A 26,868-nucleotide genomic window follows, 5' to 3' on the forward strand; every position below is an offset into this window, starting at 1 on the left:
GAGACAAAATGGTATATCCTTTGTATACACACAGTAAAGACTGACATAGGGGATGTGCATACAGTAACACAAACACAGTTGGCAATAGGCAGATTAGTAAGCCTACATATCCACTTTAATGTACTATAGTGCTACATACAAGTGGCATGCCCCACATAGATTATATGTGTGGGACATAACCCACTACCCCTTACAACACATAATGTTGTGAATTCCTTCATAGATGGTAAGATAACCTACCAGAAATAGCAAGTGGAGTCATCTATTGCTCCTACAAGCCTGGACAAGTGATAGGGTAACAGACACTGTAGTAGCATGATGTTTGAGTCAGGTATGATATCTGATTCTGGCATGTGTGTCACTACACTAACTGTGACCTATTTGGCAACAATATCACATGCATGGCCATTGTTAAGGGACACAGACCACATATAGGTTGCAAACATCTGGATATTCCATAGACATCTGTACAGAGGACTGATATGGCCTGTACAATGGTTTAACATGCTGCATGTGAGGCAGATGATATTAGCACACTGCATAAAGTAGTGCCATTGGGAGGTGGTAAACTGGTGTGGATGGTACATACATCAGAATGGTATACCCACACAGGATATGATTCTCACCCAAACACACAGTTTCCAGTATTGAGATTAGAACCCCAACCTATCTAGGATGTTTCTACCATAGTGTTATGCAGTTATCAGACACACCATGGAGCTTATATGATTTCACCTTGCCCCAATGTACTTCTAAGGTGAATGACATCAGCAGGCCTTGTAAAGTAGGGTGATGGGAAATGTATAGGGTGGTGCACACCTCAAAATGGTATTGCCCACACAGGATATGATTCTCAACAAACACACACACACACACACACACACACACACACACACACACACACACAAAACACACATACACACAGTTGCCAGCATTGAGATTAGAACACCTACCTATCTAGTTATTTATATTACAGTGTTACACAGCTGTCAGATGTGCTTATATGATTTCATCTTGTCCCAAGGTACTTCTAAGGTGAATGACATCAGCAGGCCTTGTAAAGTAGGGTGATGGGAAGTGTACAGGGTGGTGCAACTCAAAATGGTTTGACCCACACAGGATATGATTCTCAGTCCAAACACACATTTACTTGCTAGTACTGAGATTAGAACCCCTGACTATCTAGTTATTTGTACTATAGTATTACGCAGTTATCTCACATGCTACAGAGCTTACTGGGCTGGCAACTTGCCAAAGTTGCTGATAAGGGGAATGACGTCTGCAAGACTGATAAAGTAGAGCACTGGGTAGAAAACTTAGCAAAATACTTCTTCCTACTAACTTACACACACACTTATACACCCACACACACATTTGCCAGATCTGAAATTAGAACCTCTGCCTATCTAGTTATTTGTACTATAGTATTACACAGTTATCACATGCACTACAGAACTTACTGGGCTGACAACTGGCCAAAGGTGCTGATAAGGGGAATGACATCAGCAGGACTAAAAGTGGGGCACCTGGAAGTATTGTAGATGGGAATGGCCTAAAACTGTTTCACCTACAAACACACACTCCCTCACTCTCTCACACACACAGCTGTCACTCACACACACACACACGCACACACACACATACACGCACACACACACATACACACACACAGTTTCCAGTATTTAGATTAGAACCCCTTGCTATTTACTTATTTGTACTATAGCGTTATGCAGTTATCACATGCGCTACAAAGTTTTTAAGGGTGATAGGTGTCCAATGGTACTTCTAACGTGAAAGAAAGCAGCAGATCTTGTGAAGTAGGGCAATGTGAAGTGAACTGAGTTGGAACAGTCTCCTAATACTTAGACCTATGGACACACACACACAGGCAGGTGATGTGATATTATAAACCCAACCTCAGTACTATTACACACTGGAGCTCACCTTTTATGCTGGCACATGCAACTATTTACAACTGTTAGGCCACTGTGCACAGCAGGACATCACTGTATGCCAGTCAGGGTATCCGTGTATTTGTAACTCACTCTGTCTGTTTCCCCGTGTGTCTCTCTCTATCACTGTCTGTCTCTCACTCCCTCACATCTATGTGTGTGTATGCTTGACATATGTTATCTGTTGCCCATATATATGTTTGTGTATCACACACAACAGATACAGATATATCACATATGGGCCACATAAAGTTAGCTATGGGTAATCCTGCCTGATGTGTGTGTGTGTAGGGACAGTTAAGGTGTACACAGCTGTCTGTATGCACAGACATATATACACAATACAGTCACATAGTCTGATGTGGATTCCAACATGTCCTGTGATTTTCTAAGTGTAGGAACATGCCCAATGTGACCTTCTATAGTTGGAGTGGGACTAAATTCCAAAGATACGAGTACTCCGGTCTGGGGTTCTGTGTGTTACTGCCATACCTCTCATGAGTACACATGACTTTCCTCGGGGTACTGGGTTTGTTTAGCAGACATTATTTTGACATATCTGTAGTCTGACACTGCAATGTATTGTGCCATTACCTAGTGGCAGACATCCTCAGATCATCACAGTGCTTTACCAGAGGAATACTAGTTGTATGATGCATAGACCTATATTATGAGGGCAACTTTGCACATTCCTGCCCAACAAGGCCAGTTGTGACATGTGGCTGCAGTCAGTTCAATGATGATGCGCTGTGTAAACAGTCCAGCAACCTGCTGATATACTGGCTGATGATCCCCTGCTTTTGTGGTATCTTTCTAACCTGAGATGTCATATCCTTGTGTGGCCATACCTCTCACCTGTACATTTTTTGGCAGATCGTCCAGGTGTTTGGCTAGAGGTTTCATCCATAGTCTACATAAACTTGTGTTTTTATGGCAAGTTAGTTACATATAATTGAAAAGTGATGTTACAAAATAATGACAGACATTACTATTTCAGGCTACATAACCTTCACACAATTCCTACTATTGCAAACACCCCACCCTACCAACTTTCTCAGTATATAAGGGCGATATTTACAACACATGACTATCATTGTGCCTTTGTTCCACTTTTATTTCTGCCCTTTGTCCAGATGTCTTGCTGTCAGAGGTTGGGAGTTACGGGTGTGGGTACATAGGGCATTCTAATGTGCAGGCATGCCCATTATATGGAAAAGCAAACATAAAAAAAGAATTATTGAAAATAACCACTGGAAACAATACCAAAAAGCACTTATATTCACAAAAGCCTTAGCACCTCAGGTACATAGCTTTCAAGAAGTCCATTATATGTGTAGCATATTCCACATAGCACTGTGACTTCCAGGTATGTTAGTGGCAGAGCAGTAGGTGTCACTGACATGCATAGTAGTTGGCCCTGCAGTTAGCTCCACATGGCCCTGTCAAAGACAGCACTGTACCTAGGGCACTACAAGAACAACTGCCAGAAGAACGTGCTGGCCAGATCCTGACAGTATTAACCACAAATACGCATAGCTCATTGACCCCTGCATATTGTGGACATGCAACATTCATGTGTATTGGGACTGCACTGCCAATGTGCGCTATGCAGTTATTTCTCTGCAAACATACATGTTATTGGGGGGGGGGGGGACTTCACAATGCCGAAATCCTGAAAGATCGAATTTCATATGGCCAAGACCACATGATTGAACTTTTAGAATCATGACATTGTGAGCAGAGATCCGCATACAGCATGGAATGGAGATTTCCCTTTTCCTCAATGTAACGCAATCTCGGAGTTGGAATATTTAAGTAGAGGGGCTGTGGGGGAGTGCAGGGGGCTTTCCACCCTGCAGAAACATTTTAAATTGTTATTTTTTGGGTGGGATTTGTTTCGGAATTTCAATGTTCCAAAACATCGCTCATATGGTCTCGGTCATTTGAAATTTGATGTTTTGGAATTTCAAGATTCTGAACTGAATCCGAGGGGAGGCACACCTGTCAACTGTACACATTTGCACAGACTGTGGTGATATTTGCTTTTCATTTTGATTCCATTTACCATACTATTGTTCCCCATCTTGGGGACTAGAGGCATATCAGTAAAGACCACAGGTCAAATTTTAATGGCATACATTTGAGATTAAGACTTCTTATAGGTTCATAGGTTCATAGGTAGGTACTAGGCTATCTACCCGAAGGCATTTATAAGCCTAGCCGGAATGTGTTGGCTTTCGCCGTCCCCTTAGATTAACTCCCTGTGCCTCTGTCCAGCAGAGCCATTGAAGTGATCCCTGGTATAAACTTTCTGTTTCCCATCCACTTGTCAAGGCTTCTCTTGAAGAGGGTTAGCAAAGAGCTCTGCCTAATGTAGATTGGAATCTTGTTCCTGAGCATGTGAAGTCTCTGAGACAGGAGTCTATCCCTCCAGCACATCCTATTTATTGTTGTGGTGAGGTTTAGATCCCTGGAGCGTGTGGCTCAAGGGGATATGGTTTTCTTTAGGTGGAGCATATCCATCAATTCTGGGTCGGACATGGCCTTGTATGTCAGGCAGAGATCACCTCTGAGTAGGCGGTATGCAACCGAGTACAGCTGGAGTTTCTTCATTCGAGCTGCATAGGGCATCTTCCTGAGGCCAGTGATCCTCTTGGTGAGGTACTTCTGTGGTCTTTCCAGTTGCTGCAGGTGTCTTGTATGGTACATCCCAAATGGGGCATTGTACTCTATGATAGGTCTGATGAGTGATGCATAGAGGGGCGCAACGAACTCTTTCGATCTGGATGCAAACCCTTTTGTGATTAGGTGGACCACACAGAAGGATTGTCTAACCACTTTGGCAATGTGATTATCAAAGGAGAGGTTACTATCTACTTAGGTTCCCCAGATCCCTTATTATGTCTTCTGTATTTAGGGGGATGTAAGAGGATGACTATGCACTTTTTGGCATTTAGCTTGAGGCTATGGTTTTGACACCAGGTATCTGTCTCAGTGAGACCCTTTTGGAGGATGTCTGTGTCAGACAGAGAGTCAATTATACCCCCTAGTTTGCAGTCATCTGTGAACTTAGTCAGCCATAATCCTCCTGTGCTTGCCTGTACCTCTGAGAAGTATAGGCCAAACAGGAGGGTTTCTAGGACTGAGCCCTGGGGAATGCCACTTGTAACTGGTTTAGAGTCAGACCTAGCTCCCACAACTCTTACTATGTGGGTTCTTTCTGTGAGCCAGCTGGCAACCCATCTCGTGATGTAGGAGTTTATGTTCAGGCTGGTGAGCTTGTCTATAATACCTGAGTGGGGAATGGTGTCAAAGGCCTTTGCAAGGTCTAGGTTGGCTGTGTGGACCACCTTTCCCTCGTCTATTGCCTTAGTAACTGTCTCAAAGAAGTCCGCCAGGTTTAGGAGGCATGATCTGCCTTTAACAAAGCCAAAAGAGGTAGGGTCCAGTGTATGGAGGTTCCCAATGTCTCTCTTAATGAGATCCATGATGATGCGCTCCATAGCTTTGCAGACCAAGCTAGTCAGGCTTATAGGGCGATAGTTCTCAGGGTCCATTGTGGCTCCACCTTTGTGGAATGGAATAACTGTTGCTGTGTGCCACTCTGTGGCATGTAGCCTGTGGAGAGGCTGAGTTTAAACTGAGTGTTTAGGTGAGGGGTTAGTTCATCTTTGAGCTCATGTAGGACGCAGCCTGGGACACTGTCTGGTCCCATTGATGCTGTGTTTTTGGCTTTGGAGAGGGCTGTTTTAACCTACGTGTCTGTAATTTCAGTGGCACTACATTCTTCTGGTATAGTTATGGGCCCTTTTTAGGGTGAGAAGGGGGTGAAGTTTGCACTGAACCTGTCTGCCAGGATGTTGGCTATATTAGTCAGTTCAGTGTATTTTGTGCCATTCTGAACTCTGAGCAGATCTGAGAATTGCCACTTAGATTCTTGACATAGCTAAAGAATGCCTTGTGATTATCTTTGGAGTCCATGGCAATTTTTCTATCGAAGCTAGCCTTGGATGATTTTATGAGGGAATGTCGTTTCTTGCTGATACTGATCAAGGATGTCTTCCCTTCTTGGGATTTTACTCTTTTCTGTACTCGCCTCCTTCTTCTATTGTATAGCTTGTTTATGGCAGGGGTCCACCAGACTGGTTTCCTTTTTTTGGAGGAGTGAGTCTTGGTTTTGTTTGGAATAGCATGATCCATGCATTCTTGTAGGTGCCCATAGAGTGCATTAGTAAAGGATTTTGCAGCTTGGACAGCGTTATCCTTTGGAATAGGGGCTTTGAAACTTCCCACCTCGGTCTTAAGTAACGTGAAGTTTGCTTTTGAAAAGTTTTTCACGGTGGTTTCTTTGACCGGAGGTGGTGGTGGAATGTGGATATACAGAGTGATTGGTTTATGGTCAAATCTAACCAGCGAGGGGTTGACCTCTGGTGTGGAACACTGGTCGCTCATGTTGGTGATGACCAGGTCCAATATGTTGTCACATCTGGTGGGGGTGTTGATCAGTTGATCCAGGGCATTTGAGGTTATAAATTCTAGAAAATTTTGGGTAAGGGAGTTTGTACTTGAGTAGTTCTCCCAGTTAATGTTTGGGTAATTAAAATCACCCAATATCAGGGTGTTTGGTAGGACCTTTTTGTTTACCAGTGTTTCCAGGAATGCGGAGTTGGGGTCCTGGGACATGGTGGGTGATCTCTAGCAAGGTATAATTTGAATAGCAGTTTTGCCCATTGTTAGTTTTACGTGGATGATTTCTGAAGCATTGTGCTGTGCCACTAACCTGGAGGTGTGGGTATCCTTAATGAATATGGATACTCCCCTGCCTTTTGTATTTCGGTCTGGATTTTGTGGCCAAAATGTATGGTATGAGTTGAAGCCTGGTAGTGCTGGGGTGCTCTCTGGAGCCTTAAACCAGGTTTATCTTACTGCACATATATCGATTTTCTCCATACTGACGAGTGCCTTGATGCATGCATTTTGAGGTTTAGACTTCTGGCATTGAGTAGCATTACCCTCAGTTTTTTGTTACTTGTGCTATTTACGGTGGTGGGTTTGTCTTTTGAGCCTTGCCTAAAAAAGGCACTATGGGGGTGGCAAGAGCCTTGGCCAGTATTCAAAAGCCTAAGGGTGACAGGAGCAAGCCATCTCTAGTGAAACAGCGTGGCTTGTCGAGCATGTTATCCCAGGCTGACAGACACTGGATCACCTTTGAATGACACCAGAAGCTTAGCCAATTGTTGAAATTGATAATTTTTTCTCTATACCGTGGTATCATTCTTGGTGAGGGCAGGATGCTACTGAGGGTCAGGGTCATACTGGCCTGGGCTACATGATCAGAGAGCTCCTCCATGTCTCTTTTCATGTAGTCAGACTTGTGAGTGGGACATCAGTGTGCCTGACTATGGAGTCACCTATTACTAGTGTCTTACCCTTCATAGCCTTACTACAACTGCGAGACCTGCTGTGGTATCACTGTGTGAGTCAGTAGGAGAGTAATTCAACATTTCTGCTATTTGTGGGACTTTGCCAGACATTTCTCTCTGGTTTTCTACAGCTGACTTGCTGTGTGGGTCTGAGGGGTGGGTATGGGACCCCCACACTGACACCCAAGCCTGTGACCTACGACTCCCCAGTTAGTTGGCCCCACACATATACTGCAGTGGGATTTGCCACCTTGGGTACTACTACATAGTGTGGGGACACCAGTATTGGCAGGCATTTCCTGGTGTCCCACATAGCTGTCAGTTGTCTGCTGCTATCCCAGTTGGCCACTCCATTCCTTGCATGCATGCAGCATTACCATAGATATGCTACCAAAACATACTAATCCATTAATTTATTGTTAAGAAGACTGCTTTTCCTTGTGCCTGCGGCAGTTGTGAGGACAGTGCTTGAGGGCCACTTTTGTTGGATGCACACAGTACGCTGCCTATACATGGTAAGTTACAGTTAATGTGATTTGTGTGTCATCCATTTTACTGTGTGTGCAAGTCAGAGAGAGTTGTCAGTCCCTGGGGTCCCTACAGTGTCAGTGTGTGTGCTATGCATTGCCTCTTTGCCAAGGCCTGAGGTTACTGGCATGCCTCCATCTGCCTATGGGAGCAGGCTCAGAGGCCTCTTCTTCTGAGTCCCTCTGTACCTGTGGGGACCTTGACAATGGTGATGGGCTGTGTGGGACTTCCCCATGTTGTTCCTGCTGCAGTTGTTTCCGCAGATCATATTGTGTATCATGGCACATACTATGAACATGTGTGCACATGGGGCTGGATAGTACTGCAAGGCTCCACCAGATATGTCAAGGTAACAGAACCGTGACTTGAGCATCCCAAACACATGCTCTATATTGATCCTGGTATGTGCGTGTGCCTCATTATGGCATTCTTGTGTGGGTGTGTGTTCATTTCTGATGGGTGTCATCATCCACAACTCCAGTGCATAGGCAGCACCCCCCCACCAGATGGTCATACGGGATGCCCCCACTGGCAAATGCCTGGTACAGCTGTGACGAATGTCAGATGGAGTTGTAATAGCTTCCAGGGCTGCCAGCACACAGATTCATGATAATGCCCTGGGCATTACACATGACCTGGCAGTTGATGGAGGGGAAGCCCTTGCGGTATATGTAGACCCTACCCTGTTCACCAAGTGGTGCTTTGATGTGGATGTGCGTGCAGTCCATTGCACCTAGTATCTCCAGGTATTCGGGTAAATGTGCTCACCAGCATGTGATGGCATCCAGGAACTGGTGGAGTACCCTGGATGCATGTGCCTGTGAGACCCCCATGATGTCCCCAGTATGTCTTTGGAATGTACCTGTAGCTAGTATTCTTATGGCTACACATACCTTGGTATCCATTGGGATGGTTTCCCCTCTGTTGGCTCTGGGTTTGAGTTGAGGCCAGCACTGCTTGATGATTTGCTGCAGTATGTCTCTGTCCACCATGTAGCACTCTATTATCTCCAGATCATGTATCCCCTTATAAGTTACCCTGGATCTGAACACTCTTCTCCTCCTCCTCGGTTTGTGGTGGTTGTGAGCACTATCCTCCTCACTGCTCTCAGCCTCTAGCACATACTGATGGATGAAAGCAATGGCAGCCCCTAACATTTTTCCGGTTAAAATTCCCCCACATGTATACACCAATGGTGCAGAGTTTGTGGGAAAAAACAGACTGTAAGATGTTTCCATAGTTTATACTGTTGTATTGCAGATGCTGCCTTTATGATTGGCTGACTATGATGCATTCCACCTGCTAGCTATGTAATTTGTACTTGATTGCTTATATTCTGCTATTTCCTTTTTTTTTTACATCTTTTCCCTTCACATTTCCTCCCCTTTTAAGCCCGAAGTGCACCACACAAACCCGGTGCCCAAATGTAAACAATCCTGCTATTTCCTGGGTTTTTCTTTTTTAAGACCCAGTGTGTGCCACGTAAACCCATTTAGCTAATGTAAACACTGAGAAAAGGCCCTGCCTGGATGTGAACATGCTCTTCATTTCATGGAACAAGTCAATGCAGCCTCAGACACACTCTCTTGGTTAGCTAAGCTTATCTGGGTACCATGGAGCTCCAAAGTGCTTACACCATGCATGACACTCCCCATTTTCATGTTTGCTGCTCCTCCTGCTTACACAGTCATGTTATAGCACCTACACGGTTAGGTGCAGTTTGGCACTTAGAATATTTTTGTGAGTCAGTAAATTTCCCCTCATTTGCATATCCCACTGCCATTAGTCCCTAGTTACTGCACTACACCAGAGCCTTTTCCCTTAGAAACCACTTTCCCCTGGTATTGTTTTGATTCTGCATGCCATAGACTATAATTGCAAAATACAGATTGTGTTTTCAGATTTTTTTTTTTTGGCATAATCCCGTTTGCACACTGCTGCCTATGCTTAAATGGCAGAGATCAGCAAAAAAAAAAAAAGAAAACTTTTTATTTTTAGGAAAATGAAATACTTTTCCATGCCAATGGCCATATATTTGGCCACTGGCATGCCTAAAGATTATAATACATGCTTTTATTTGAGCTGTTATGCTTACTAGCCAAATACATTTCTGCAACTAACACTATTCTTGCATGGATGCTTGCCTGCTTGCTGAATCACTAATTCACCTCATTTGCATAGTTTTCACCAGCGAATGAGGTAATTAGCATTATGCAGTGGTGTCCATGCAGGAATAGTGTAGGCAGGCTCATACATGTCAGAACAGTAGTTTACTGGATCACTTGGTGGTCATATTCCATGCAGGAATGGCTACACTGTTCCTGCAAACAGTTTTTAGTTTATTGAATCATGGGAACAATTTTCTTAGAATATCAGTCATATGGTTTAACTTACATTGTGATTTCACCCCTACCTTGTCACAAGTGTATTTCATAGGTTCATAGGTTCATAGGTTCATACTAGGCTATCTGCCCGAGGGCATTTACAAGCCTAGCCCATAGTTTTGTGGCTTACGCCACCCCTTTAGTATGGGGAACTATACCCATTATTTTGCTGTGCCTCTGTTGAGCAGTGACACTGAGGTAATCCCTGGAGTATATCTGCGATCTCCCATCCATTGGTCAAGATTTCTCTTGAACAAGGCCAGCGAGGTGCTCTGCCTCACATATACTGGGATTTTATTCCACAGCATAGGGAGTCTTTGGGTGATGAATCTATCCCTCCAGCACGTCCTATTAATAGCCGTGTCGAGGTTTAAGTCTCCGCCCTTGTGGCTCTGACGGATCTAGATTTTTTGAGGTGAAGCATATTCATCAAATCTGGGTTTGACATGGCCTTGTATGTTAGGCAAAGGTCACCTCTGAGCAAGCGGTGGCGACTGAATAGAGCTGGAGTTCTTTCAGTCGGGCAGCATAGGACAGATGTTTGAGACCCTTTATCCTTTTGGTGAGGAACTTTGTGGCCTCTCCAGCTGCTGCAAGTGTCGGGTCAGATACATTCCGAATGGGGCATTGTACTCAATCATTGGTCTGATGAGTGATGAGTATAGGAGACTATGACCTCCCTTGATCTAGATGAGAATCCCTTCATGATAAGGTGGGCAATGTAGAAGGTCTTCCTAACTACTTTAGCTACATGGGTGTCGAATGACAGACTACTATCAACCTGGGTCCCCAGGTCCCTGATAACTTCTTCTGTGCTCAGTGGATTGCCACCTATTTGGTAGCTAGGGGTAACCTTGTTTTTCCCGAAGGGTATGACTATGCATTTTTGGCATTTAACTTTAGGCCATGGCTCTGGCACCAGTTATCCGTTTCTGTGAGACCCTTCTGAAGGATATCTGTGTCAGATGTGTTTTCTACTATGGCGCCCAGTTTGCAGTCATCTGCAAACTTTGTCAGCCATAACCCTCCTGTGTTTGCTTGTACTTCGGAAAAGTAGATGCCAAACAAGAGTGGGCCCAGGACTGAGCCCTGTGGTACACCACTTGTGACAGGCTTTGAGTCTGACATGGCGCCAGCAACTCTGACCCTGTGGGTTCTGTCACTAAGCCAGTTTGCAACCCATCTTGTGATGTATGGGTTAACATTTAAGCTGATGAGTTTTTCAATGATACCCGAGTGGGGTATTGTATAGAAGGCCTTCGCCAGATCGAGGTAGGCTGTATGGACTGCCTTTCCCTCATCAATGGCTTTGGTGACTGTTTGAAAAAGTCAACCAAGTTTAGAAGGCATGATCTGCCTTTGACAAAGCCAAACTGGGATGGATCCAAAGTCTGCAAATTCCCTATGTCTTTATTTATGAGGTCCATTATGATCCTCTCCATGGCTTTGCAGATAAGGCTTGTCAAGCTAATGGGCGGTAATTTCCAGGGTCGGTGGAGGTACCGCCTTTGTGAAGTGGGACCACAGTTGCAGTGTGCCACTCCTGGGTACGTATCCAGAGGTAAGACTATGATTAAACAGCTGTCCTAGCTGTGGGTTTAATTCCTCGTTGAGTTCGTGGAGCACACAGCCGGGGACACCATCAGGTCCCATGGATGCTGTGTTTTTGCTTTGGAGAGAGCAGTTCTCACTTGGGCGTTGGAGATGTTTGGGGGCTGCAATCGCTTGGTATAGATATCTCTCCTTTTGGGGAGGGGAGAAGTTTGCACTGAACCTGTCAGCCAGTATGTTGGCAATGTCTGTAGGATCAGTAATCTTCACATCATTTTGAACTAGTTCTGAGCATATCTGGGAGTTTCCTCCCAGGTTTCTAACATAGCTAAAGAAGGCCTTATGATTGTCTTTTGAGTCTTTAGCTATTTTTCTCTCAAAATTTGCTTTGGATGATTTTATGAGAGCTCTTAGTTTTTTACTTATAGTGATCAAGGGTGTCTTACCTTTTAAGGATTTTGCTCTATCTTGTGGTAGCTTCCTCCTTTTGTTGTAGAGTTTGTTTATGGCTGGGGTCCACCAGACTGGACGCTTGCCTTTGGTACAAAGAGTCTTTGTTTTGCTTGGGATTGCCTTATCTATGCAGTCCTGCAGGTGCTGGTAGAAGGCATTTGTAAGTGATTCAGCAGCTTGAGTACTGTTTTCCACCGGCTCGGGGGCCTTAAAGGAGACCACACTAGTCTTTAGAAGTGTGAAGTCGGTTTTCAAGAAGTTCTTTACTGTGGTCTTTTTTATTTCAGGTGGGGGTGGGATGAGGACCTCCAGTGAGATTAGTTTGTGATCTGATCTCACCAGTGAGGGGTATACTTCCGGTGTTGAACATTGTGCTCCCATGTTCGTGATGATGAGATCAAGTATGTTTTCTCCTCTTGTGGGGATGGTGACTAGTTGTTCCATGGCATTTGAGTTTATGAATTCCAGGAACTTTTGGGCTAGGGTGTTTGGGCTTGAGTAGTGTTCCCAGTCTATATTAGGGTAATTGAAGTCACCTAGTATGATGGTGTTTGGTGATACATTTATCCCCTCTAGTGTTTTCAGGAAGGCCATGTGAGGTTCCTGAGTTTGTGAGGGTGGCCTGTAACATGCTACAATTTGCAGAGCAGTCTTGCCTATGGTTAATTGCACCTGGATGGTCTCCGATGCATCGTGCATTGCCACCAGTCTTGAGGTGTGGGTGTCTTTGATGAATATGGATACCCCCCCCTCCTTTCTTGGTATTGTCCGGATTTTGGGGCGGGAACGCATGATAAGAGGTAAAACCTGATAGTGCTGGGGTGCTCTCAGGAGCCTTGAACCAGGTTTCTGTCACTGCACAGACATCGATGTTCTCCATACTGAGAAGGGCCTCGAGTGCGTGCATTTTGAGATTTAGACTTCTGGCATTGAGCAGCATTACCCTTAGTTTTTTTCCTTTTTTGTGTTCTAGGGTGGTAGGTTTAGAATTTGAGCCTTGCCTGAAAAAGGCACTATGGGGGTGGCAAGAGCCTTTGCCAATATCCGGAATCCCAGGGGTGACAGGTGCAAGCAGTCCCTTGCGAAGCAGTGTGGCTTGTCCAGCATGTCATCCCAGGCAGACAGACATTGGATCCCCTTTGAATGACACCAGAGTTTAAGCCAATTGTTAAAGCTGATCATCTTATCTCTGTATTGTGGCATCATTCTTGGTGAAGGTAGGATACTGCTCAAGGTCAGGGTCATACCTGCCTGGGCTACATAATCAGAGAGCTCCTCAATGTCTCTTTTCATGTAGTCCAAGGAGGTACGTCTCAGGTTGTTTACACCAGCGTGGACAATGACTGAGTCGTATTTGTACCTGCTGTTGAGAGACCTGAGTGCTTGCGTTATGTGGCGGATTCTAGCGCCCGACAGGCAGCTTACTGTGACCTTCTCCTTACTCAGTCTGGTGAGCGGGCGGTCAGTGTGTCTGACTATGGAGTCACCAATGACTAGTGTGTCTGGCATTGTGTTTGGCCTTAAGGGCTGTGACTGTTTGACACTCTGACTGTGAGGTCTATGTGTTGCAGGTGTTGTGTTCTGAGGTGGTGGTTGTTTGGGTGTCTGCTTTGGTGGCCTCTGCTGTTTTGGTAGATTTTTGATCAGAGCCGCCGAGTATGTCTTTGTGTGTTTATGTGTATGATTTGAGGTTGTGATGGTACTATGTGAGACTGGGTCTATAGTGTGTGTGGTAACCTTCTCCCCCTGACTGGTCTTGCCAGTCCTATGTTGAGAGAGCTCAGCCTCCAGTTTGGCCGTATAGTTGCATCTCTCGCATGTATTTGTGTTTTGTGGGAGGAGGAGAGGGTAATGTAATGTATTTGTGTTTTGTGGGAGGAGGAGAGGGTAATGTAAGATGCTCAGCTGAGTTGACAGCCTGTCGTTATGGAAAGTTAAGAGACTCTTACTGATGCATTTATCATAAAAATACAGTAGCCTGCCCATTAAATTAGATAGTAAGTCACTGTGGTATCCGTCTTTCATGATGATGTAATAGGGCTGTTCAAGTCTGAGCAATACATTAGGGGGCTGTTGTTATCAAGAAAATAAAATATAAAAAAACTCACTTTTTGCAACAAATATGGCATCACTTGTGTTGTATTTAATAAGGAGAATATGTCCACCTCCAAAGGTTTACAACTTGTACTTGTCTCTGAAAGAGACCAATACAGTTTAACCTTAAAATTATAATCATAACACAGATTTCTAACAATGAAAGTGCTTACGTCTGTAGTGACTTTTCATTTTGTAGCATTGTTTTTCATTCCTGTGATATAATCAGTAGCCTATGATTTATCATTGACACGCACTATAAATAAGATACATAAAAAAATGTTTAATGCTTTGGCATGCTGTTGTGGCCTTTTCTTTGTAAGATAAACAAATAAATAAAATTAAGCTGCAGGATCATGTCACGGTTATTTGAACCAGAAGAGTTGTAATCCTTTGTAGGCTGTTATTTTATTCAGAAGCATGTGAGTCTCCTGATTAACTTACACTGCATCAAATAAATTTGACACAAGAAAGGACAAAACACTCATACAGTTATCGCTGTATGAAAAAAAAGTGTATTCATTTTATAGTCTGGTATTATAATACTTTCCATAGCTTATAATGTCACTAGCAGGAGTTGCTTGCGTATGTCCTTTGTTTTTAGTGGTTATTTTAGTTACCTTGGTTTTCAAAGCTGTGGGCATTTTGTATTTTTATATGTACAGCCAGAAAGTTCAGCTGAGGTAACAGGAGTTTTAGTAAAGCTGTTCTCTACTTTCTTGAAGTTTTTTTTTTTTTTGTTATCTTTCAGTTATTTACTGCTCTAAAGTTTATAAGTTAGAATGTTAGCATCAAAACCAGCTGTAGCAAGTTTTTCTATCATGTTGTAATTTCTTAGTCCCCAAAGACATTGTTCAGTGTGTCATTTACATTGCGCATGTACTACAATAATTTGTATAAGCAATGCTGTTGAAAACTTGAACATTACAACAGGTGCAGTTAGCTTCCTTGTAATAATTATAAAATAACTGCCTTCAGCATTGAACCCCCAGCATTCTCCATGTGGTCTATAGCCTTAGCATTTAAGTTAAGCATTCAGCTTCTGCTGTCTGCAGTAGTACCTTCCCAGCAGTTTGGTTATTGCAGAAAGATAAGCTGCTGCTTCTAGTATGGATTACAGCTATGTATTATCACAGCAGAGTTTTTAGAGAGTATGTAGCCGATGCTACATTGTGTTCATCTTTATCTGAGCTGGATTCACTGAACCACATAAGAGAATTACATCAGGACCTTCTTGTCACATTTTATCCCCACTCAGTAAAATTTATAGGTTAAGACTATGAACTTACATGACTATAGTTAGGCCCAATTATGGTAGGAAGCCAGTAGTCCTACTCTTGTTTTATGTATGTATGTACGTATGTATGACATATCATGATACAATGTAGTATGATGACTCAGTGAACCCTACATTAGTATACCAGAGTCTACCTGATGATAATGTAACTGTTGCAGTCTAGTATAATGCAGCACAAGAGCTCAGAATACAATTGAACATTCATTTTCAATACCTTATGGAACAGTTGTAACCCAACAGACTCATCAAAATATTAGCAGATACTTAAAATGTAACATAACATAGCTTACAATGCACTGAACCAAACTTAAAGTGTGCATTTCACTGTTAGAAGAGTCTTTGCTTGACAATTAATTTTGTTTCCTGTTGTATACTTCATGTTAAAATTGCAAGTGATTTAAAAAAAATAAAATTACAATGTACTGTTTGATTCTTTAATTTACTCAGCAATATTATAGGAGGTATTAAGCAATGATTCATATACAATTGCAAAACATTATAGATAAGCAAAAGCAACTTCTTTATAGGAAAAGCGTCTTACATTCACTCATACATTGTCACGTGTTAATTTTCAATGTGAGGTGTTCAGCCTGCAAAAGTAGTTGACCACATGTCTTTCCAGGAATTAATACATGACTAATGATTTATCATGGAAATACAGTAGCCTATACATTTATTTTGGTAATGAGTCATTGTGAGTTCAGTGTTTGATTAAGTCAGAGCAGGAAAGGTCAGCTCTTAGAAAAAGTATTTAGAGAGCCATTCTTATCAACAAACTAAAATGCAAAAGCAGCTCGCTCGTTGCACCAAAACCCGTACAATTTGGTATTATATAATGGTAAGGAAGTCATTATCTAGTAACAGAGGTCTGTTACTTAGACTCACTTCATACCATGACCAACATACTTTAAACCATAGAATTTATTTCACATATATTAAAACGTAACTCATCCTAAAAAATCATCACATAATGACCAGAAAGTCATGAAATCATTTATTTTCATAATTTTGGACAGCAAGTTAAAACCCTCATTGAAGTGTCAAAATTAATTGCAATCACCAATAAAGCTGTTCGGTGACAGATCAAATATTCCATAATGACAACAAAGTTGGTTTTAACAGATTTCACATTTTAATCAAATATATTTAAAAGCATAAATGCTCATACTTCCTCTATTACAATAGCTGGCTAAATAGCAGGTAATATTTCATCTAGCATTTCACAGAGTAAATATACAACAAAGGCAAACATTTAAATATTTCACATTTTGAACTGATATAGACAATCATTACTTATAGCAATCTCTGTATTAACTAGCTTACTAAATAATTGGTAGGATTGTATTTATATTTACACAGAAAAACACATATACAAATGCAAATGTATTCTAAGTACTGAAGCTTTAACACTGCTCTTACTTAAGCTTACTGTGAACCCTGCAGTATTGATTTGCCTAAACAAACACAACAATGAATGTCTATGTGATCATATTCTATCAATATGTAAATTGCTGTCCCTGATGTTAGCATTTGACAGGAATTCTTAAATACCTAGTTGGAAAGTAAAATGAAGCAAATGAAGAATGCATTTCTTCTATGGTCCTAGGTAGTTGTATATCAGACACTGTTTCTGCACAGGATACAGCCATAGCAGGAGGTCTTTGTAACAATGTATTATGTTAAAAAAAAAAAAACATTGTAGTTAAAGATAATGTGTAAAGGTATTTTTCTTACCATTTCCTTTTGCAGTAATTATGATCTTGTCATGTAAAGTGGGCTTTCTGTTTCAATATATATAAATATATATATATATATATATATATATATATATATATATATATATATATATATATATGGTCTACGTTGTTACATCAAAAGTACAGTTCATCGAACTGTACTTCCACGTAAGTGCATAATATCGAAAATGCACTTTCACGGAAAAATCAAAATAAAAACAAAATAAAAAATCACACTAAACACGATTATGCAGGGGGGGCAAGCCCCCCTGCACTGCCCTTGTAGGGGGCTTCGCCCCCACACCCCCTACTTTAATATTCTCACTCAAAGATCGCACTACAGTGGGGAAAAGGGAATATTCCCTTATCTCCACTGTACCACGATCTCAACAAGCATTTGCTTAGTTGTACATCAACACTACACATTGGTGTACAACTAACATTACAGGCAAACTGCATGTTTTTTATTTGTTTGTTTTATTTAGCGAAAGTACATTTTCGATAAAATGCAATTTCGCTAAAGTGGGTCTGCAAAAGTACTTTCAATGTAACAACTAGCACCCATATAAATATATATATATATATATATATATATATATATATATATATATATATATATATATACACACACACATACATACATCAATTTCTTCATCAGAACTATGCTTAAGTTTAATCATATTATGTTTGTATTTCCTATATGTTGAGCAAATGCCTTTTTTTCCTAATTCATGTGATCCTGAATTTTGATGAAGCAATGGGAGATAAAGACCGTTTTATTGAATGGTACGTTTTCTGCATTCTTCAATAGATTTCAAGAGGAAGCGTCATAGAGTGCAGGACAGTCAGTCAATCAGTTAGGTAATAGGGCAATAAAATCAATAATCAACTGAATGCATTTATACTCAAAAAAGTAACAAAATACCAAATAAAAATGGAAAATAAGATTTCAAGAAGAGTACAATAATTGCATGCAATGTAATATCAGAGACAAAACTTGCTAATAAGTAATTATTTACCATGGCATGATCACTCGTTTGAAAAAAAAATGGGAGGGAGGGTAAATTACTGCAATGAAAGCATAAAGTAAAGTGCATCTTTGTGCAATATACCACAAAAGGATTAGTGCTAAAAAAAAAAAAAAAAAAAAAAAAAAAAAAAACAGAAATGATCATTGAACTGAATGGGGTTCTGGGCAAAGCAAAGCCTTCACCTGCATGTAGGACAATGTATTGCAGGCAGTACCCAATGGGAAGCTAGACTGCTGGAACTGTACTGCAGACATTTAGAATCAGGGGAAGATGCACTAGGACCATATGCAGGCTAGGTTCAATATATAATTAGCCATCCTTTAATCTCCTGTGGGAACGGCTCACAGTGTTCTGTGCTGAAACACAGATAACATTTGCTAGTGAGCTAGTTGCCAAGCTGGCCTTTATTTTATTTTGAATAGGGAGAATGTAGGTATGGCTGATATGCCACCTTAGAGGTATAGCTCCTGCACTGGACATTGTCATGGCCATGCTGCTCCACCTGTACATCAGACCTGGCTCCCTGAAAAGCAAAATCAATTCTAAAATACAGCTAGAGCTGCTGTTCCAGAGAGCATCAACCAGACTCAGTTACCATACCAAGTCCCTAGGTAAGTTTAAGTTACAGTCAGAACAGACAATGAGATTCAATAACAATAGCTGTACATTCTCAGTAACTTCTGTCATAGCTAGATTCCCTTCAATTCACTAACATGAGATATTAACTTAAAAAATGCAGCTCCACTAAAGAAGCATTTTTGTCTTTGTACAATGTTTTGTAGTTGATTGTAAATTATTGCCTAATATATATTGTGATATAATTTTTGGGTGTGATTATACAGGAAAAAATGAGTAAACAGTGAAATGAAAAAAGTGAAATGACACATAACTAAGATAAAAACTTCATATTATAGTATATATTTCAGAATCAGAAAGCCTGTTTTACACGATGAGATCAAAACAACAGAAAAGAAGTGGAAAACGTTTGCATGTGATCTTTAAAGAATACCAAGTCAGAAATCTGGATAAGTAAAAAAACAAGATTACTAAAACCCAAGGAACAGAAATTGTTTGAGTATAGGAGTGAAAGTGTTTTGTTTCTGTATCCCTATATTTTTCTTTGTCATTGTCATCAACCCCCTTTTTCCAATTTTTCTACAAGAAGTCCAGTTTCATGTCAGCTGTTACCCACCTGTATCAGTTCAGTGCCAGTCTCCTTCCTTTTTTAGGAGTCATGCCTGTCTGACACAGGTATTGTCTTACACATTTCATCCATTTATTGGCTGGATCTCCTTATTTCCTCTTGCGTTCTTCCTGCTCTCCAAAATCTTCTTCAGAAACAATGTCTTCTGCATTCCTGCACATGTAGTCAAGTGAATGTAATATGTTTTTCTTGATCTTCTCTGCAGTTGGGGCTAATTTGACTTTTGTTGTGATCTCCTCATGTCTTTGTCTGTCTCACTACTGCATGCTTTACATGTCTCAGACATTTCATCTCTATCACTCCAAACTCACTCAATGTCTATGTTTTCACTGATCTGGTATCTACGCCACACAGAAGTACTGATCACACCACTGTTGCATACACTTAACTTTTCAGCTTCTTTGGCATTCATCTGTCAAATACTATGCCTGAAATTTTCAGCCAGTTAGCTATAGCACCTCTGAAAGTAGTTTTGATATGATCAGTCAGTCTTCACTTCTCCTCAGCCAAACCTCTTGGATACCTGGAGCCATAGACCTGTTCCACTATTTTACATTCTCTGTTAATGTCCAGCTTCTTCTGAGTTCCTATATTTGCTGTCATGACAACGGTCCTGTCTGTAGTCGGTTTCCTCCCATGTGCTTTCTGTTTGGCATTTCAGTCCCCTATCATTTGCTGAAGTTTCTGTTCAAAATCTGCTTGTAATGACACTTTCTGCAAACAGCAACATTATGGATCTGTCCCCTCTAATGTGTTTGCTATATCTCTCAACTGTACAGATTTTTTGCAGAATGTCCAGATTTTTGCCTCATTTTTTGGTCTGTACTTCATAAAATGTGGGGTTTTCTGACAAATCATTGAGGATTGAAGTCAAGAAATAATGACATATATTTGAGTTTCAGACTACATATCCTTCAGAAAATGCATGCTAACACAGACCCTGTTAATCTAGCAACTCCCAAAGTTTATAAGAGCAATATTTAAAATATGTCCCTGATTCCAAGATGGTGGTCATTTGAGCAGCACCCTCTCCACATAGCTCTTACTCCAAACAGCCGAATTACTGCAATAAGCCAGCAAATCCAAATAAAAGAACTGTCATCAGAAAAGAGCTACCTGCACTAAGCCTGATTTCACTTGAATTATCCTAAAATCCAGTAAATCTGCAAGCTAAACTTAGATTTACTATCTACCAGTCACCAAAATGAGCATGAATGTGGATTATAGAGGCCTGAAGGCTTCAGCACCTCAGCAACAGACAGCAAACATGAGGGGAAGAATCAGACAAAGCCGAGGTGAGGAAATGCCCAAAGATATCGAAGGCATGGACACCCAAACCTCAAAAACTAAACTATCAGCAATTTCATCTCCAGAAAAAGAAGTTATCCCAAAAAGGCAGAAAACATCCAAAACCCAACAAGAACAAGTAAAAGAATCCACAAAGCAGAAGGCAGATGTCACCATACATATGGACGAGCTGAAGAGCGCCCTTTTACCTCCGCAATCTGCTGTACAAGGCTTTTCTGATAAACTAAATACCTTTGGAAACACAATCAACCAAATTGCTGAAAGACTGGAACTAGTATAGGGGAGATCCAAAGCAAATAAAATGGAAATTGAACACTTAAAAGCTGAATTAAAAAGCAAGGATAAGGCGCTATCTGATATGCAGTTAAAAAGTCTGGACCTGGAAGCAAGGAGCAGGTGAAACAACCTTATCGTTAGGGGTCTACCAGAAAAAATATTAGCAAATTCAACTGCTTCCAACTCTCAAACAAATCTTCAGCACTCTGCTTCATCCATGAGACCCACCAGCTGAATGCATAATTGAAAGAACACATTGACTCCTCCAAAAACAACAAAGCACTACAACCCCAAGGTCCATTTATGTGAAACTTCTCAATTATCAAGACGTCAAAGCCATCCTTTCAGCTTACAAAAAGTTAAAACATTACACTTGGAACACTTATACAATCTCCATCTCCCAGTATCTCCCCAAAAAAATTAAGGAAATGCGCCGCAAACTGTCCCCTTACTGTGCGGATCTCATCAAATGTAAAATCAAGTTTCAAATGAGGTTTCCGAATACTCTGTCCTGCTACCATATAGAAATTAAGTTTACAATGGCTTCTCCCAAGGAAGCTATTCCCATTTTTCTAAAATACTTTGGATCAGCTCTGGAAGCATAATTGCAATGTCTGCTACAGTAATTCTCTTACCGGAGATAGTTTAAGGTTATTCTGGCCCCATTTATTCAATGTCAACCTAGATACTCACCTTCCGCTGTTAAAAAGAAGGTGGTATAGCTTAAAAGTAAAATCCACTATTCATTCACAAGTCCCAGGAACGAATATACCAACATGGTGCAGCCAGGGGGACTCATGAGCGGTGGCAAGTACGACTCTTGTTATAATGTGCACCAAGTCAAACAGGAAAGAGAAAAAGTAAAGTCCTCCTACTGGGCTAGCTTGCCCAACACAAAACAGCGGTGTCCTTTCTGCTTACTTACCTGACTCTCCTGGAAGAATCCTCTCTGTCTGCAGAAGAAAATGGATCTAAACACTGAATATATTTTCTGCAAAGTCCTGCTTATTGCCAAGATGAGGTCTATCCTAGTTTTGTGGGGCCGGTCTTAATGTAAATGGGTGAGGTATGCCCTCCCTCACATCAATCTGCACAATTTCACCCCTCTACTAAAGTCTGCGCTGTGCTGCAGATTCCTTACTAAAACTGTGATAGGAATCTTAAATCACAGCTGACACCTATTTCACAACCCTATGATATGCCTTACTATGAGTTCCCCATTTCTGCTTCTACTTGATCAGATTGTCCTGCCAGAAGTCATTCATTTTTATAAGGTGGATGTGAGCCAAGGTGCCTCTTTCTGCACCCTCTGGTTAATAAAGCCACTCAATTAATGGCTGTTTGGCATACAGATATGATGCAAAGCCCCAGGCTAATAGGGAAAGCCCGATATGCTCTACTTTCTTCGATAAAAGAACATAAATTCTGTTGGGAACAATCAAAAACAAGAGACATGAGGGACTGGAAAATGTCTTGTTTCATGTGTTCTGCAGTTTCTTTTTTATCCTTTTATGGGCTATAATTACTTGATCAGCACAAAAGGATTTACTGATGTTTTTGCTTTGTTTGACTCTAATGATTGCTATTTTGGGTTATTTCTTGTCATTTAAACAAGATTAAAACAGTCTATAATGAGGGAGAAGGGAAAGAAAACTAAAAGTATAAATAACTGCTTATTCCTAGATGTACACTGTTCTGCCTGTATTATTAGTCATCACCTGCTTGGATTACTATATGGTACTCATGTATAGAGGTTGCTTAGTTAGTTCTCCTTGCCCTATATTTATAACATGAACAGGTTTGATACCTAAGCACTAGCTTATTTTCCACAATTGGCAGAATCCACAGCAAAGAACTAGCTGGATAAGCTAAGAAGGGTACCAGATGGCAACTTTTGGAATTCGATCAATGATGTACATATTTTGTAAATATTGTGGTGCTGCGGTAGCGTTGTCGCCTCATAGCAGGACGTTGTCCCGTTCGATTCTCAGCTAGAGCGGCTTCTGTGTGGAGGCATACGTGAATGGGGCGTGCCTTCGTTGAAGGTTGTGCGTCAGGGCTGGTAACATGGTACGTAAAAATCCACTACCAATCATTAGCGGACAGGAGTTCCGCTGTGGCGACCCCTAACCGGGAAAAGCCAAAAGACACAAACAAATTGTTATTCTACATTTGTTAACTACATAATTATTTTAAAGTCATGTTTTCCTGTCTATTTTCTCTTTTTGTCTCTGTCAAATATAGGGGTTAAGTGGGTAGGCACTAGGGTAGATTTGAGAGAGTTTTGTGCTGTATTCTTATTAGCTGTCACACACATACCTAATCTATGAGTTAATATTAAGCCACACATTAGTCCACTCCCCATTGGTCATTCTATAAACTCTAATAAATTAACCTGAAGTCCCCATAGCTATAGATAATGTGTGGAATATAATCTCCTGGAATGTCAGAGGGCTCCAGGATAAAAATAACTGGAATCTTCTAATGCACTTATTGGTTAAAACAGAAGCAGATAGCTATTATATTCAAGAATCACATATGGCTGATGAAGATCGGGTAAAGGATAAGAACAATAAATGGATAAAAGACATTATCTCATCAGGAATCAGCTGTAACTCTATGGGGTAGCGATAATTATTAAAAGTTCATTTAAACCATCTATTTTTGACAAGGGTGCAGATCAGGAGGGTAGATGGTGCTACTTCATGTGCCTAACCCCGCTACTTGCTAAACCAATTCTATTCTTAAACCTGTATGGACCATGCTCAGGACAGCAGGGATTCATCTTAAAAGTATATAAGATGTTACTTAATTTCCCTAATCATTTCTATATCCTAGGGGGGGATTGGAATGCAGTAATTGACCCTAACACTGACCACTCTAATAAATCCAACTCTTAAAAAATACAAGCCTCTGTCTCTATTAGAATTCATCTCTGACTTTGATTTAGTTGACCCTGTATCCTTTGATAGGAATGCCAGGAACAACAACAGCTACACATACTTCTCTAAATGCCATAATTCTTGGTCACACATAGATTTCTTTCTAATGTCTAGTATACTAACTAATTGGCAAATAAAATATTCAACTGAGCCAAGATTCTTTTCAGACCATTCAAAGATTGCTTTAATGATACACTTTGCACTTAACACATCCCTAATAAATAAAGGTTTTAACTGGTCTCTCAACAACAATGTCTTACATGACCCAACAGTTACTGAGGAGATAACCAATATTCTAAATGAGTTCATCTCTGACCCTCGTAACCCAGATATCCCATATGAAGTCCGTTGGGTGGCATGTAAAACTGTACTTAGGGGTATACTTTTCCAAAAATCTACCTACCTTAAAAAAAAGAGGAAAGAGAAGGACAACCCCCTATTATCTGAGATTAACAATCTAGATGATAAGCTTCAAGTGAATTACACCTTAGCTAAGGAAAATGAAATGATAAATAAGCAAAGAGAGTTGTTTGACCTGCACCAATCCAACTACTCCTTACAAGAACTAAGATTTATAACAAAATATTCCGAATGGATTCAAACCCCCTCTAAAGCACTAGCTAGACTAATCGAAAATAAGCATAAATCGCCCAGAATTGCCCTTATTCACCATCAGGATACACTTTATAAAGCAGATGCTCAAATTATTCATTTGTTTCACCAAGTTTATTCTGATATCTATGCTAGTAGCAATCTCCAAACCCCAACTGCAGAGATGGAAAATTATCTTAACAACATCACAGTTCCAAAACTAAATGAAAACCAGAAAGTAATCCTCTCTGCTCCTCTGACTATCCAAGAAGTTATAAAGGCCATTGGCAACCTTAAACTAGGGAAAGCTCCAGTGCCAGATGGATACTCCCCAGATTTCTATAAAACCTTTAAAGACATCATAGCTTCCATCCTACTTAAGCTATATAATTGCATATCCAGTAATGGCATTCTAGACCTTTATATAATCACTCAAAGACCATGCTAATCCCCAAAAATAGTCTGGATAAATCAAACCTTAACAATTACAGGCCAATCTCCCTAATGAATGATGACATAATAATTTTATCAGCCATACTTGCCAAAAGACTTAAAAAAGGTATTCACTCCCTAATTTCTGCAGAACAGGCAGGCTTCATGTCCAACAGACATACCTGAGACAATACTCTAACTATGGAAACAATGATTAACCTTATCAAGAAGGATAGAAATCCAAGGTATGCAATAATACTAGATGCATGCAAAGCATTTGATAGGGTCAACTGGAACTTTCTGTTCACAGTGCTGTCTTACTTTGACATACCTCCCGAATTCATAAATACCATCAAAATTCTATATAAAAGCTCTAACATGCGCCTTTATATAAACAAGCAATATTCACAACCGATAAAAATCTCAAATGGCACTAGACAAGGGTGCCCCCTGTCCCCTCTTCTTTTCAACTTATATCTAGAACCTTTCTTCCTATCCATATTACAAAAAAATACCACTCAATCCCCAGAATTCTCAATACCAGCACCAGCTTGACCGCTTTTGCAGATGACCTGAATCTATATTTTGAGCACCCCATGTCAGATACTAAGAAAATAGTCACTTCCTTGAACACATTTGCTTATATCTCAGACTACCAAATCAACAAAAACAAATCTTATATTTTCCCGATCAATCCTTCAGCCCATAGACAAAACGTCTTTCCAGATTCATCTTTCCATATAGTATACTCCTTTAAATATCTAGGGGCCTGCTATGACCACTCTTCTTCTTCCATATTACATTCCAACTTAACAAAAGTATGGACGGCACTCTCACAAGACATGTCTAGATAGCAACAGATAAAACTCCTGATGTTAGCTAAAACATCTATCATTAAAATGAATATCCTCTCAAAGTTTCTCTATCATCTTCATGCATCTCTCTCCTCCACTCCTAATGATTTTTTCACTAGAATACATGAAGTCTTTGTGAAGTTCATATGGCACCCCAAATCTATAAGAGTGTCATATCAAAGACTTATCCTTCCAAAAATTAAGGGAGGCCTTGGTATGCCTGATCTGCAACTATGTTATAGAATCATGCACGCCAATAGAATAATTACAATTGCCAACTGTCATCTAAACTATGTAGCATGGACTCCCCTCTGGGTAAAAATGTGGCATAATCATGCCCTGAATAGCAAATTTAACCCTAAAGCTCTCCCTTTTTTAGGCCCATCAACTTTCAAGAATCTGAAACTGCAGCATACCTTAGAGGTTAAAATCAAAACCTTCCAAGAGTTATTTAAATCCCTGAATCTAGAAAATGCACTTCTCCTTTTCCAGCCCATCCACCTTAACTCAAATCTCAAACTGAACTGCAGCATGATCAGTCTGATAGACCACCTCTAATAAAAGAGTATACACTATGGGATATTCATAAACATAGTCACTCATTATTAGCAGAACTTCAAATCCTCTTAAACAAACCTACAAAATACAGCATTATTTTGAGGCAAATAAGGGAAATTATTGCATCTCTACTTCATGGCCATACTATTACTGATTCTGACTGTAACCGGGTGGCCAAGATGTTACAAAGCTTAGCCAGCAAGAAAAGTATGTTGTCCCTATCTTATAAACTTATAATCTCAATTTTGTATCAG

This window comes from Protopterus annectens, chromosome 5.part0, assembly GCF_019279795.1.
Source record: "Protopterus annectens isolate FY-2018-M chromosome 5.part0, PAN1.0, whole genome shotgun sequence".
Taxonomy (NCBI): Eukaryota; Metazoa; Chordata; order Ceratodontiformes; family Protopteridae; genus Protopterus; species Protopterus annectens.